The following is a 17621-nucleotide window of genomic DNA, read 5'->3' on the forward strand; positions in this document are numbered from 1 at the left end:
AAGTTTCCTATTGAATTAATCTTACGTTTCAATTATGGAATTAATACAATTTTACAAATCTATAAATTCAGCAAATCTCTACAAAGTTTTATAATTTATACACATGAATGAATGAAATGCAATGAGATGAAATTAAATACTAAAATACAATCTTATATTTCAATTAACAAGTTTCATGAAATGTATACTATATTATAACCTAAGCAAATATCTAATCCTAATATTCACTAGAATGTAGTTTAAATTTCTGTGGGTTGATATCTCTGAGACGTTACACAGTTTTCCGTTAAACAATGTTGTTACAAGCAGTTTATAAATTTTATACAACACATTTATCGTGAATCTATTTTAGATTATTATCCTAATTTATTTCTATCAACTGTTAATGTAAATATTTATAGCAAAATATATAAGAAAAAAACTAGAGAAAAAAATAATAATTCAGTGGATATATACAAATTTTATCATGTGTTCAGATTACAACTTTTGTGAACGTAATTTACATATCTCATAAAATCTTGATAACAGCATTTATTTCGGAACACTTGTAATGGTGGGGAGTACTTGGTGTCGCACCTGTCTAATCGACAACCTAGTTCAAGACGTTGCAGTTCAAATTTGTGACACTCAAATAACAAATGTTGGACTGTTTTCAGGGAGTCAGGGCATTTCACAGTATTGAAGTTTAACAAAATGTACGGAATTTTAATTATTACACTAGCCGTATCCGTGCGCTCCGCTGCACCTGTTAGAAATAAATATAAAATAATTACGTAATTAAAATAGGGCGTTTGATCCAGGGAACAACTTTTACAACAGCGCAACATAATCTGCTTCGCTCATTACCCAATTTTTTTTGCATTGCATTTATTGCATATATATTTTATGTATTTTAACACGATTCAATTGAGCATAGTTAAAATTTGAATTATAAAATAATGGATTGCTAAGCTAACGTATTATTACTGCATATTAAATCAATACACTCTCGTTGTTCGTTAATTCTCTGATATTAAAATGAGTGTACATAAATATTATTTTAAGAAACACAGAAAACGAATGTACAAAATAGTCTACCAAATTTTCTGTGCATAAGAATCTATTTTAATCTTACCTGTCCTCGATTTACTCAGACGTTACTGTAATAACATTATAGCATAATGTCCATCTAGAGAAACTACACTTTCCAATGGTGAAATAATAATTAATTATACAAATCGGCTAATTTAGCTTCTGATATGACTTCATACAAACACAGAAACATTCCCTGTAGGCTACGTTTAATAGCTTTCGATTGTAGATGTCCAAGGCCCCTGTTTCGATTGTTGTTGTCCAAGGCCCCTTATAGACGAAGTCATTTGTTCTTAATTCATTGCACCGTCTTAGATGGCGTTATTTTAATTTTAAAACTCATTTATCTCATTAAATATCAGTCCTATCAAAATTTTTCAATGAATAAAACTTATCGCAAATTATGTTTAAAGAAACTTTTGATATGTAACATTTTTCACAAAAATCAATAATAAGCGAGATATTTCGATTTATTTAATTCAGGCCACCTTATAACCCCCCTTTTAAATAATGTATTTTGAATGCCATATAGCCTAAAATCTAAGTTACAACGAACTTAATTTATATTCCAATTTTCATCGAAATCCGTTCATCCATTATCGCGTGAAAAGGTAACAAACATACATACAGACAGACAGACAGACAGACATACAAACAAAAATGTCAAAAAAGCGATTTTCGGTTTCGGGGTGGTTAATTATGTATGTTAGGACCAATTATTTTTGGAAAATCGAAAATTACCAGAAAAATTTCGGCTACAGATTTATTATTAATATAGATTATTTGGTGGCCTATTATTATTATTATTATTATTATTATTATTATTATTATTATTATTATTATTATTATTATTATTATTTCAATATAAAGTAACAGAACACTTCCATATTACAGGTATTTTGCTTACTTACGGCTTTTAAGGAATTCGAAGGTTCATTGCCACCCTCACATATGCCCGCCACCGGTCCCTATCCTTAGCAAGATTAATCGAGTCCCTACCATCATATCCCACCTCCCTCCAATCCATTTTAATATTATCCTCCCATCTACGTCTCGGCCTCCCCAAAGGTCTTATTCCCTCTGGCCTCCCAACTAAAACTCTATATGCATTTCTGGATTCAGTGTATTTTGCTACTCTTCTGAAAAATCATATCAATATGAGCAGGTTGATTTGTTGTTTTATTTAACCTGTACTCTGTTTTGAATTCGACAGTTTAGAAAATAAAGTGTCACATACAGCTAGAAGACACTCGTTATAAGATGATTTCATGTTAAGAAAAAAGCATTGAGCATATGGGGCTATTCCATCAAATGACCAGTTGCCATAGGAACGCCTACGTAACACATAGCTTGTACAATGGATTAGGAAAGGCCCATAAAATTAATGCTTTTTTCTTAACGTGGAATTAACAGTATCCGAATCTGTAAGTGGGTTAATTTCTGTTATGTGGTGCGATGCTTTTTTGTCAATTAGTTTTACGTGCAGTGGGATACATTACTTTCTGTTCAGATATTACAGACATTTTTAACAGTTTCAGTTTTTCTATCCTTGATTGAGAATGTTTTGGATACTTGATATAAATTTTTTCAATTCACGCTATTGTAATGTCTATTACGATAAAAACGTTTATGCTCGACCTTGCCGAAATGTATTAATTATACACCTGGTAGCAGCCCTTTAATGGACCTCATTAAAGTACACTTATTCATTAAAGTTCAGGTTTTCCACTAATAAGAAAATACCATTGTAGCAATATGAAAGCGCAAGTATCGATTATTCTCGGATATGCCACGGAGACTGGAAATTCAATACTGTCGCAGAAGGTTATGTTGAAAATCGATCCAAAATAAAATTGAAATCTCAAATACAATATTAAACTCAGTCGAAAAAACAACACACAAATTAACATCAATTCACCGTCATCTTCCAGCCTTTCACAAAGCACATTCCCTCAAATTCATTTCACCAATTGCACAATAAATCATCAATATTTGAAATAAAATCAGTTCTGTTACTATAATAATTAGCGTTAATTGTTAAATAATATTCAAATAAATTCAATTTGTCATCTCGTTTTTCAATGTCTAATTCAATTTCAAGGTTATATCAAGATTAATGTTTATTTTACTCTGTAGATTGTATCAAGGTCATTGTCGACATTTGTTTCTCGGAAAAAATCAATACTTTCGCATCTGCGCACATCTCACAATTTACGAAGTATTGCACAAGGTCAGTTCCGCTCCTCAGTCAGATAAGAATAACATGAATACTTATGAATAATTTCAAGTCAGAAATATGGTCGAACATAAAAAGTCGTATGAAACTTGACTATAATGGTAAAACGAGTTTCATAAACATACTCACGTCTTAATTACTACTGTGATGCTCGAACCCAGGTATACCTGCAATTACCCAGGTACACCTGTAATTAAGCTTACCTGTATTAGTATTGATCACCTGGCCTTAAGCGTGGGCCTCTGGCCTTGCAGTTCGTTTAAGGATTATCCTTGATGTTAACCCACCTTGAACCTGACACTTAAAATTTGTAACATTAGAAAGTAAGAGAAGATTGCAGTATTGTATAGTTAACTTGTATTCTTTTTATTTGCAATTTATTTAGTTTATTGGCATTACGTGACTTTTGTACTTTGATATTACAAAGGAAGAAGCGCACCTATATCCTGTTTGTCATAAGAAATTACTGTATTTTTGCTCTTTTATGTAAAGTCACTATACCACAACTCATCCTGTTTACAGGATATCTTGTCATGACCTTATAAGGGATCGATGATATTTCAATGGTGAACAACCAATTGTAAAGCTATCTTCTTTCTGAAGTTCCAACCCCAAGCTAGAATCTTAACCAATCAGACGTTGTTATTTCGGGCGTATCCCTTTTTATAATTACTATAAAACCCCATGAATCTGGCTCATCACTCTCAATCGGCGGTACTTGGAAGAGACTACATTACGCTACTCCAGAGCCAGGAGGAGGGTGCAGACTATAGCTCAGAAGGTTCTCCAACGCCACGAATATTCTAAGTCCGAATATTCCCTTCACCACTTAGACGAATTCAGAGCTTGGCTACAAGAACGGGAGATGGCAATTCTACAACTTATATGTAAGTGGAAATTGTCCGTACTTGCTTAGCCAGATTCAGACTTTCTTTAAGGAAGGAACTTACGAAAGAAGTTAGCAACTTTTTCACTATACTAATGTAGAATTCTTTCAAATTATGTTTTATTATATTATATTCAGCATTATGTTTATTTTATTGTGTTTACTTATTATTGCAAGCGTGAAGCTGCAATTTGTGTGTTGAATAACCAACTCCTTTAAAATCTGTTCTTTTCCCGCTCCTTGGGATCCTCAGCAGTGATTATAGGATTGATAATTCGTTCACCTGGACTACCTTATCATCCCCTACTTATCCGATTCCCGGGGGCACGACATTTGGTGGCAGCGGTGTCAGATTTTAACAGGGGGTGGTTTATGTGTTTATTTTATTTATGTTTTATTTGTGTTTTTGAATTTTTATTAGTTGTTGTTTTGAATTTATTATCTAATGTGGTTGCATTGATTTAATTTTGTATGGCTTGTTTTCAATGTTGTTCGGGTGTATCCGAAGGTGATACAGAATTTACCGTCCTTTTTGTACATGTAATTGGGGTATCGCATCCTTTAGCTTTGGAAGGATCAAGCAATTACGCCCAAAGTTTAGTTGAGACATTTTTTAGAAAACATACTAATATTAATACGAATTTAATTCAAGAGCATCGTATGAAATTTGTTGCCTTGAAGGCAGGATCTCGCCTTGATATTGCCTTTGCAGGTAGACCGTTTAAAACTTTTAAGACACCAGCGTTAAAAACATACCGTTACGAACATTCGCAAGGGTTAGAGGTAATTTTCGAAGTAGACATACGACTAGTTATACGCTACGTACCACCAGAATTCGACTACCCTATTTTGGAAATCGAACGTACGGACTATCTTCCCCAGTATTGCCAGAGTGGTGAGTTTAGCGACGAATTGATAGCAGGATCGAGGGTGTCAATGCGCACATAAGCTGGTTGGGAGGAATTGAGTCAGCATAATAGCTCAAACCCCACCAACAAGCGTAGGTACACAGACCACGTAACTGTTGAACAGATGACCAGTAGACAGCAGCGTTGAATCCATACTTGACGAGTGGGAAGGTATCCATTAAATAACTAGTGTAATCAAATACCAACAAGATGCCGCAAGGAAACGATCCACCTGCATTAATTTCCAAAGACTTAAGCGTAACCAAATTAGTAGAGCCATGGAAAGGGGACTCGTATAGTATACCAGTTACCAGTTTCTTTGACCAAATTGAAAGAATTACCACCATGGGACGACTTACAGATAAAGATGCAGTTCAGATTGCCATATTGAAATTGCGAGGCACAGCGAGAACATATTATGACACCACACCTGAATTACAAGCAGTAGATATTTCTTTTAAAGACTTCAAGGAAAATTTTATTGCTAGATTTAAAGATAAGAGATCGATGCAATATCACTACTTAAAATTACAAAATGCCATGCAAGAAAAGCACGAATCACCAGAAGAATTTTGCGACAGAGTGCGAAGACTAAGCTTAAAGACAATAGTGCATGATCAGGATGCCAATACTAGAGAGATTTTGAAGCAGGAAGCAGATAGGCGATTAGTTGCCGCATTCATACATGGTTTACGTGGAACTGTTGGCCGAGAAGTTAGATTTCAGGCACCCACTACAATTGATAATGCGCTACGAATAGCGAATCAAGTGTATCAAACGGAAAAGGATGAAGGTGCATCCGTTTTGAAGGAGCAAAAAGATAAGAAATTGTTTATGGTTCAAGCCCAAGCAGGGAACAGACAACAAAATTCGGGTAATTATCAAGCATGGAGCAACAACCGCAGATATGAGCCGAATTTCAACAGGGGATTCGCTCGCGGTCGAGATGTACGACCCGGGGGAAATTATACTAGGGGACAGTATAACGGGTCAAGGGGGCGAGGGTTAGCTCCGGGACGTGGAAATTCAAATAGTAACCGATCGAGCATCCAATGTTACAACTGTGGGATTATGGGTCACTATCAACGGGACTGTAGGAAGGGATCAGAGGGGCATCCGCGACAGTACCCAAACGGGATAGGTCCTACGAAGAAAACCCCGTCGTAGGAGCCGAATTACAGTCACACTCAGTTCTGGTAGCGCCGTCTGCTTTAAACGAGGTAGTTAGCGAGCCTCGGGTAGACTTAGAAATAGAGGGGAAAATTTGGGAATTCGTTGTGGATACCGGCGCCACAGTATCATTAATTAAACCCACAGTAAGCTCAGCGCTAATTACAGAATCTGATGTAGTGATCAGGGGTGCAAACGGGCAAAAGGTAAAAACATTTGGAACCCAGACGGTCAAATTCCTTATGGGAAGTGAGCAATTTGAATTTAAATTTGTGATAAGCGACATACGAATCAGCGCCGCAGGCATCATAGGGATGGATTTTTTGCGCTATGTTGGTGCGCGTATAGACGTCCAGTCGAACTCCTTGGTAATAGGCAGGCAAACTGTGACATTGATCAACACTGATCTACAATCGTGCAATGTCGCATCAGTGTCTGGAAAATCGGGTTCTGTGTCTGCAATGGCCTCGCAGTCATCGGATCACGATCAGCTTGACTGGAGCGGACCTATCTTGCTAGCCGAGTCCGTTGTCTTACCACCACATACAGTAAAAATAGTCCGAGGTAAGGTTATGGGACGCCATAATCTTAGTTGTAACCCAAAGACCTCTCAAGTGCTATTGGTAGAACCAACCAGTGATCAGGATGGGCTACCTGGAATTCATGTAGCACGCAGCATTAGTCAACTTGGTAATTTTAGGACAATTGTCAATGATGCTCGGGGACATAGTTCCCTTGTGGATGATCACGGATCGGGATACGTTCGAAAAGTCTCCATGAATGGCCAGAAAAATTGTGATCGTAATAAAAGTAATAATTGTGTTCCTCATTGTAATGCAAGTGGCCAAGAAAATTTCCCTACCAACATAAAAGGTCTTTCCCAAAGCAAAAACCCCTCACCGGATAAATTAGTCGGTTCGGACGAACAATCCCTTATGATACTGTCTGTGAATGGTGCGGCAGAGTCGGCGTTTGCAACTGGAAAGTTGGACGACCGACCGGTGCTGAATAAGGAGACTATAATTCCCGTGAATAGTCAAGGTCAAGTTAGGCAGATAAATAATTGTGAACACCAGTTGTGTGAAAGTTCAACATTTGATGATAATGGTGAGGTTTTATTTTGCTCACGATCGTCAGAACAGGGGGTGAATGTAGGGTTGAATAGAGAACTAAAATTAGAGGAAAAATTAGTTATGGAAAACGCACCACATGAAGCTGTTAATGTATTAAAGTGTGAGAAAATTTTAGGTTACGTACCTATTCAAATTGTTAATTTTTCGCCCGAACCTGTGAGTTTAGTCAAACACCGTGTTATAGGAGAAGCTAGTGTAGCAAACCTAGGTGTTGATCAAGAATCAGAAATCGCTAATGAGATGAATAACAGTAATAGGACCGTGAATATGATTGACCGGGAAACAAAGCGAACATGGAACACAAATCGACGTAGGGCTAAAGACAATTATGTACCAGAATTATGGGAATTTGAGAAATTTTTAGATGAAAAATTAGGGCACTTACAGGGCAAAGATAGGAGACTTATGATAGCCGTCTTACGAAAGTATAAGCATTTGTTTTACGTCGAAGGAAGTCCAGAAATAGGCTGTGCTAGTGAAGTGAAGCATTCCATAAATACCGGAGATGCTTTACCAGTGAAGAAGAATCCTTATAGAATTCCCCACGCGTTAAAATCGGTGGTGGAAGAACAAATTAATGACATGTTAGATAAGAAAATTATTGAACCCAGTACTTCACCATGGGCAAGTCCTATTGTACTTGTACCCAAGAAATCTCAAGATGGAACTGTAAAGCACAGATTGTGTATTGATTATCGGGGATTAAATGCCGTTACAAAGTCAGATGCTTATCCCCTCCCTAACATTGTAGAGACGTTAGATTCTCTAGGGAAATGTAAAGTATTTTCTGTATTGGATCTGGCTTCTGGTTACTTGCAAATACCAATTGATGAAAAAGACAAAGAGAAAACTGCTTTTACGTGTCACATGGGACACTATCAGTATAATAGAATGCCTTTCGGCTTGCAGAATGCTCCCAGCACGTTTATGAGATGTATTGATTTCCTATTAATGGGCCTGAAAGGGACCATTTGTTTGGCTTATCTTGATGATATCTTGATAATGAGTGAAGATATCGCCACTCATGTGAAGAATTTAGAAAAGGTGTTTGTAAAATTGCAAGAAATTAATTTCAAAATTCAGCCATCTAAGTGTACTTTTGCAACGGATCAGGTTGAGTACCTAGGTCATATTGTATCGCGAGAAGGTGTGAAGCCCGATCCACAGAAAATCAAAGCCATTCGGGACTATCCGCAACCAAGATCAGTTAGAGATATTCGTTCTTTTGTAGGCTTAGCATCCTATTATCGACGACACATCCCTAATTTTGCCGCTATTGCTAAACCTTTAACAATGTTAACTAGGAAAGATGTTGAATTTAAATGGGGGACTAGTCAGGAAGAAGCCTTCCGAGAACTAAAGGCAAAATTAAGTACAGAACCATTGTTGAGTTATCCTGATTTTTCATTACCGTTCATTGTAACTACAGACGCATCACAGGAAGCCGTAGGCGCTGTCCTATCACAGAAAATAAATGGAGAAGAGAAACCAGTTGCTTATTGCAGCAGACAGTTGAATGCCGCTGAAAGAAATTATAGCTGCACTGAAAGGGAACTTCTTGCAGTCATTTTTGCTACGAAGCAATTCAGATGTTATCTGTACGGGAGAAAATTTACTCTCCACACAGATCACGCAGCCCTCAGATGGTTACTTAACTTAAAAGATCCGAGTTCGAGGCTCACTAGATGGAGTCTACGACTAGCGGAGTTTGATTATGAAGTGATTCACAAACCAGGCAAAAAGTTACCTCATGCAGACGCCTTAAGCCGACATGTTGGTATTGTGACCTCAGACTCAGAATTTAATTTAACCGAAGAATTGATTTTGTCAGAACAGTTAGCCGATGATCAGCTGATTAGGTTAATTGAATTTGATGACTTCCATAAAGATAATAATGGGTTATTGTGTAGGCATTCCCCTGCACACGGGATACAAGTTGTCATTCCGCGTTCGCTAATAGCAACAGTGATAAAGCATTATCACGATAATACTTTTATGGCTCATCAAGGTACCAAGAGGACTATTGCAGCCATAAAACTTAAGTATTGGTGGCCGACCATGAGTAGTGACATTCAAGAGTATATAGGCTCATGTGATAAGTGTGCTAAACGGAAAATTGGAAAATCTCAAAGAGCACCATTAGGAGATGCGGTAGCAGCCGACGATTTCATGGATACTGTATCGCTGGACATTGTCGGACCTTTACCTACTACAGAATCTGGGAATAAATACTTATTAACTTTTGTTGATCATTTCACCAGATTTTGTGAGGCTATCCCTATTCCGGACCAAAGTGCAGAGACAGTCGCAAAAGAATTTGTGACCAAAATTATAGCACAATGGGGGACACCCAATCGCTTGTTGACTGATCAGGGAACCCAATTCACTTCAAAATTATTTTCTGAAACGTGTAGATTATTGATGATTAAGAAAATTCAGACTACCTCGTACCATCCACAAAGTAATGGAGTATGCGAGAGGATGCATAAATTATTAGTTGATATGTTATCACATTATGTTCATAAAGATGGGAAGAATTGGGATAAATTTGTACCCTATGCTATTATGGCGTATAGAGCCACACCACATACAGTAACTACGTTTAGCCCATATTATTTAGTTTTTGGCCGACATATGAAGTTACCCATTGAAGATCGCTTCATTCAAGTAAAACGAAATTTGGGAAGAAAACAAAATTCTTATGATTCCTATGAGGCACATGTGAAACTATTAGCAGATAGAATTCGAGTTGCATCTCAAGTAGTGCGACAACAATCCAAAAGGGGTCATGAACAGTCCAAAGCTCACTATGACAAGCGAGCAAGGGAGCGCGAATTTAATGCAGGAGACATAGTATATCTCTATGACCCCGTAGCTTCCAGAAGTAAAGCTAAGAAATTCGCATATCATTGGACTGGACCATTTGAGATAATTGAGAAATTATCTAACCTGGTTTACACCGTCAAAATTAGTGAAGAGAAATGTATAAACGTTCACATAAATAGACTTAAGGAATGCAATAGCAGACATATGTCAAGTAATGATGCTACGGTAATAATAAGCCCGCCTAGCATAACGAGTGAAGAAAGAAATGAGGAAACCCCAGAACAAAATATGGAGCCCGCTAATGATGAATTATCAGAGACAGCCAAGAAGAAGCAAAAGGCAGTAAATAAACGTTGTGACGATAGTGATAAAGATTGGGAGCCGGGGACCTCTGTTAGACGTCAAAATAAGGATAAAGAAACTATTACTAGCCCATATAAATTACGCGATCGAGGAAATCAGCCCAGAAAGTATACTTTTGATTCAGATGAAGAAATTGATGATGTACAAGATGATAATGGTGAAACCAATGTAGCAAATAGTGAATTAAATAATGAACCGAGTCACGATCAGGTAGATATTACCGAGGAAGTTAATATAGTGCCGTTTAATGATGCAGCATTGCAATATCCCTTACGTAATAGGTTACGACGCATATGTGAGGATGTAACGGAGTAGAGCACATTTTGGAGTTGTGTATGACGTAACATTCCATGCATGATGTAGTTGGGACTATCGTGCTGGCCGGTAGAGTTCGCCTGAATAATACTCAGCCGCAGCATCGAGCCAAATTATTTTTGAAATTTAATTTTAAATTTTATATGTCCATTTCTACGATTGATATTAACCTATCGAAATTTGTTACTTTTGCTCTAACTCCATGTAATAAGAATGTTATAGGAAACGCGCTTAGGCCCCTATAACCGTAAAGAGTTCTGAATACTCGGTTAGGATTTAAATAAATATAGTATATCTATATTTTAGGTATAAGTAAGTACAGTAGCTTGTATTTTGTTTTTACAGTGCTTGCCGTTTGTTTTACAAGGACACTTACGAAGGACTCAAGACAACCAGACGCAGACTTGGCCTTAGACAAGGGGGCAGTGTTTTTGAAAGATCGAGACGTCCTTCTGACAGGCGACAAGTGGACCATAGTCGTAAACATTAACTTAGAGGTATACCGTAATCTAATTGTACGAATCCGGGAAATATTAGAAGAAGCTAGACAAGAGATTCCTAGAATAATGTTCGGACGATTGACTGTGCTATGGACCGAACTAGACAGAGTTGGGGACATAGTAGATAACCTAGCAGATGAACTACTAGATATAACAAAACTTTTACCAGAACCAGATACAAGTTTTCAATTACAGGTATCCTCAGTACAAGATCAAAATCGGACACGACGAGGACTTATAGATGTGGTAGGCTATACATTAAAGTATCTATTCGGAACTATGGATTCTCGGGACTTACATAATATTAACCATGTAATAGATCAGTTGCAGGGATTTCAACAAAAGATATTACACGTAGAAGAACACCAATTAACTTGGATTAAAACGTTAGACCAAGAAACCCATTTGAATGCTCAAAACACTATCAAATTAGCAGAAGTATTAAGAGACTCTATTTCAAACTTTTCAATAGGATTAAGTAGAGTACAGACAGATGTACGCGACGTCCAACAATTAATTAAGAAACAGACTACTTATAGTGCTATGATTCGAGAAGTAGAAATGGCAGTATTTGAAATAAAAACTTGCCTTGCATAGACATTAACCGCGTTGGATATGACATCTTTAGGCAAATTATCCACGTCATTAATCCGACCCCATAACTTATCAGATATTTTACAACAAGTTTCATTAAAATTGACCTCAGGGACATCTATGATAACTACGACTACCGTTGAGGATATGTATATTTACTACGATTTAGCCACAGTACATGCAGCAGCCACATCAGATAGTATTAGACTATTCATTGATATTCCATTAAAAGCAGCAGATCGTCATTTTGAATTATATCGATTACATCCCTTGCCTTTCTTCCATAAAACTCTCCAAAAACATATGGTTATTGACATACAAGAAACATATCTGGCTGTATCAGAGGACCGACAATTTTTCACAACCTTTTCTGATGTTATGCTAAGTAAGTGTGTAAAGAGTTATTTCACCATCTGCCCTTCCGATTATACATTGTATAGGCAAAACCAGCCCAGCTGTGCTATAGCCTTGTTTCTTGGTAAGGCAGAAGCCATAAGAGAACATTGTAGCAGGTTGATTTTGAATCACCCATTTCCAGCTGTGTGGATACGTTCACCAGATCACCGGTTCTGGGTCTATAGTCTGTATCAACCCACAGAGGTAACACTACGTTGTTATACCCCTGGCTTTGAGTATACAGCTTCCGAAAACAAAGTCATGAACTTAAAGTTGGAGAACACCGGTATAATTAGTAACAGCTCTACCTGCTACATCCATTCTGAATCATTTAAATTATTTCCACATTCTTCAGGAAGAAGCGAATTTAACCTACGCACTAATTTGCATATAGTATTGCCGGACATCAAAGACTTGCTAAATAGTGACGAAGAAAATGTACTAATTAATAAATTACCACAAGCTATGTCAGATGAGGCAATAATGACATTGAATACAGTGATAGCAAAAAGTGAAGCTGTTCAATCGAGACAAAATTTCGACGTATCAGGTCTTACTTCAGAATTAAAAAGTAAGCCTAATAGCTCCGAAAAAGCAACAGTAAATGTGTTTTTAATTACTATAGTGGCTTTAATGACATTGACGTTATTGGTTGTAGTATTTAAACGGAAGTTATTGAGTTGCTTCCAGCACGCACGCCAGCGTTACTCAGTTCTCACAGATCCAAGGCCGACACCACGTGCTCGACGTCAGGCGCAACGGAACGAGGTAGCAATGAACCTCGACGAGCTAAACGAAGAGGAAGTAACAACATCGGATCCGGACCCGAAGGAGCAACAGGCCGCTTCGAACCGGGGATCCGCCCAATTGTTTGTACGCCACTAACGTCCGTCAACAAGTACAAGATAAAGAAGTCAGATATGTAAAGCAAGTTGCCTGAAGACATTTTGTATAAGTATAATTAGTTTATTTCACAGAGGAAGTGGTGATATGACGACTACTAAAGACATTTTAATAATTAACAGTCTGACCACATCCTGTTGAAACTTGGGAACCTAATGATAATTCCCAGGCTTTTGATGTTTACTAAGATTATCATTTGAGTTTTGTATGTTTTATTGTAACCATTTTCTTAAAATGTTTGTTTGAGTATACCCAAACATTTTGAAAGGTGAGAGTAATGTGATGCTCGAACCCAGGTATACCTGCAATTACCCAGGTACACCTGTAATTAAGCTTACCTGTATTAGTATTGATCACCTGGCCTTAAGCGTGGGCCTCTGGCCTTGCAGTTCGTTTAAGGATTATCCTTGATGTTAACCCACCTTGAACCTGACACTTAAAATTTGTAACATTAGAAAGTAAGAGAAGATTGCAGTATTGTATAGTTAACTTGTATTCTTTTTATTTGCAATTTATTTAGTTTATTGGCATTACGTGACTTTTGTACTTTGATATTACAAAGGAAGAAGCGCACCTATATCCTGTTTGTCATAAGAAATTACTGTATTTTTGCTCTTTTATGTAAAGTCACTATACCACAACTCATCCTGTTTACAGGATATCTTGTCATGACCTTATAAGGGATCGATGATATTTCAATGGTGAACAACCAATTGTAAAGCTATCTTCTTTCTGAAGTTCCAACCCCAAGCTAGAATCTTAACCAATCAGACGTTGTTATTTCGGGCGTATCCCTTTTTATAATTACTATAAAACCCCATGAATCTGGCTCATCACTCTCAATCGGCGGTACTTGGAAGAGACTACATTACGCTACTCCAGAGCCAGGAGGAGGGTGCAGACTATAGCTCAGAAGGTTCTCCAACGCCACGAATATTCTAAGTCCGAATATTCCCTTCACCACTTAGACGAATTCAGAGCTTGGCTACAAGAACGGGAGATGGCAATTCTACAACTTATATGTAAGTGGAAATTGTCCGTACTTGCTTAGCCAGATTCAGACTTTCTTTAAGGAAGGAACTTACGAAAGAAGTTAGCAACTTTTTCACTATACTAATGTAGAATTCTTTCAAATTATGTTTTATTATATTATATTCAGCATTATGTTTATTTTATTGTGTTTACTTATTATTGCAAGCGTGAAGCTGCAATTTGTGTGTTGAATAACCAACTCCTTTAAAATCTGTTCTTTTCCCGCTCCTTGGGATCCTCAGCAGTGATTATAGGATTGATAATTCGTTCACCTGGACTACCTTATCATCCCCTACTTATCCGATTCCCGGGGGCACGACACTACCATTATAGGCTCGTTGCATAATGTACTATTATAACCTGTTACTATATGAATACATAATAAGCACATGAGACATGACGTTATCTTTTTTTTTTTTTTTTTTTTTTAAGAAAACAAATACGTGTCGTTGTTGAACACCTTCGGTAGCAGTAATGATGCAGGGTAACCAAAGTTTTTCTCCCGTTGCACATTATTACAGAAATAAAAAAAAAATAATTCTCAGAAAAAGAATAGTAGTAATAATATTAATTCAAGAGCAGCAATAAAATAATGTCTTTGAGAGCCACATGCGGCCCGCGGGCCATGTAATGAGTAACAACTATGTTTCAAGCTCTGTTGTTGCTGTGAGATGTTTGTTGTTACTCACACTCAGAAATGATTGAGATAAGAAGTCAGGAGATCTATGCATTGTGTATAATCGTGTGGCGAATATAATTTACTTCCATCTTTCTTATCATCATACAATACTGAGAAATAATATCTAATGTGTAAATAGTTTTTTTTTACACTCTGATTATATCAGCTCGTTGGATTGTAGCAGGCTATCTTTGCTTCCATTTAAGCTGCATGTCCAACACTTGCTTCCAAACAACGGACAAACACCACAAAGTGATAGATCTATACAGCTCGTCTGGCCGTACCCATAAACATACTGTATATAGGCCTAATATTTTAAAGAGGAGATGTCAATGAAAATGCAATACTTTGCTAAAAATTTCATAACTGTGTTAGTTTGTGCCATAGCATTATAAACTTTCGATAAGATTCATATAACAACATGTGAAGCGTGTATGACGAATAAGTACAGGATGGGTTAAAAGTCGCTTTCCCCAAACACTTCCTTACATTTAAATACATTCAATTTACATTTGACTATACATTCCTTTACAGATTTTGTTTCTCGATTTTGTTTCTCGATACACATTGTGTTCTGAAAGCCTATTCACAATGAAAATTAAATATAACCGTAAGATAAACACAGAAGTTTGCGGCCAGGTTATCAAATGGGATCATTGACAATGATTCAGTCCACACCTGTGGAGTAACGGTCAGCGTGTCTGGCCGCGAAACCAGGTGGCCCGGGTTCGAATCCCGGTCGGGGCAGGTTACCTGGTTGAGGTTTTTTCCGGGGTTTTCCCTCAACCCAATACGAGCAAATGCTGGGTAACTTTCGGTGCTGGACCCCGGACTCATTTCACCGGCATTATCACCTTCATTTCATTCAGACGCTAAATAACCTAGATGTTGATACAGCGTCGTAAAATAACCCAATAAAATAAATAAACAATGATTCACATAAACATTGACATAAACATTGCCCTTAGACGTTAACATGAAAGCTTGCAAACTCCAAACTTTCATGCTTATGCTTACGTGATTTGCAAACAGTACACAATCGTGGAGCGCTGATGTATACGACAGAAAATGAGGAAATGGCGTCGTTGTTATGTTTCCATGGTTACCAAGTATCTTTGCGGTTATGTTTATGTTCCCATCGTGAATGTTCTTGATTTTACCGTAATGTTTACATTTTTAAGTTAACGCTTACGTTATGTTTAATTTTCATTGTTAATGAGCCTTTACTGTGTTTCCACCAACGTTGCAGCACAAAAACACGTTGTTCTGTGGTTAATTTGCGATTCATTGCAAGAAACTAACAGTTATTGCATAAAGACGCTACCCAATACAATAAAACAAAACAACAACAGCAATAACAAGACATGACATCGGAAAAACAGTTGACACACGAACATGGTTGTCAACCCACCACTTTTACACCAGCTATTCGTTTATTCAAGTTATGACATCTCTATATGTATACAAGTATGAAAGTTAAAGGGAGAGGACGGTATTTTTTAAATTTATTTTCCTATTGCGTGTAAAATATTAATATTTTTTAAGTAGAGAGCTCATTTATGTAGAAAATCAACCAACTAGCAATATTAAAAAAAAACTATTTGGGGAGTTAAAAAAAATGTCCCCAATGCAAGATTTTACTAAAACCGATATATCTTAGCCATTTTTAAAGATAAATGCAAACAGTTTGTTACAATTTACTTGTAAAAGCATGCTCTACAATCTGCCTGTAACAGAATTTTGATATTAGTCCTTACATTTGTAAAATAAACAATTAAAATTTAATAACACTTTTTTATTTTCTTTCTTGCAAACAGACAGACATATTTTTTAAGTGAAATCAATTAGGAAACTTATGTTACAGAGAAAAGTTTCCTAATAGTCTAGAGAATGTGTGTTCTAAATTTAATGCATGTATCTTTAATAGTTCAGAAATTATATCGATTTTTGTCTGGCAACGTAGCAAAAAAAAAAAAAAATGAAGTTCCAGAAACAACAAACAAAGGACGGTGTGATTTAAAAATCCAGAGCGCAGGAAGTTTAACAATGCTTCTCAGCATCCGATAAGGGCACAAACACTCACAAAATGTTATAGAAGGTATTCCACACATATCACACAGTATTTTGAAGATTTTTTTTTTTTGAAAATTTACCCATTTTTCACCAAAAAATACCGTCCTCTCCCCTTAAGAACGAAGATTGGGGAAAGCGACTTCTTGAATTTTGAATTTTGGGCAAGAGTATTTTTTTTTATTTTAGTGGGTTATTTTACGACGCTTTATCAACATGTTAGGTTATTTAGCGTCTGAATGAGATGAAGGTGATAATGCCGATGAAATGAGTCCGGGGTCCAGCACTGAAAGTTACCCAGCATTTCGGGTTGAGGGAAAACCCCGGAAAAAACCTCAACCAGGTAACTTGCCCTGACCGGAAATCGAACCCGGGCCACCTGATTTCGCGGTCAGACGCGCTAACAGTTACTCCACAGGTGTGGACGGGCAAGAGTAGCGTGGCCATAATTCCTTTGAGTGAAAGTTGGACTTTACTTATTTTCTCTAGGGAAAGAGTGGGACACTATTTTATCTAAAATCCAGTATTTATTTGATTTA

The sequence above is a fragment of the Periplaneta americana genome, chromosome 16 (assembly GCF_040183065.1).
Source record: "Periplaneta americana isolate PAMFEO1 chromosome 16, P.americana_PAMFEO1_priV1, whole genome shotgun sequence".
Taxonomy (NCBI): domain Eukaryota; kingdom Metazoa; phylum Arthropoda; class Insecta; order Blattodea; family Blattidae; genus Periplaneta; species Periplaneta americana.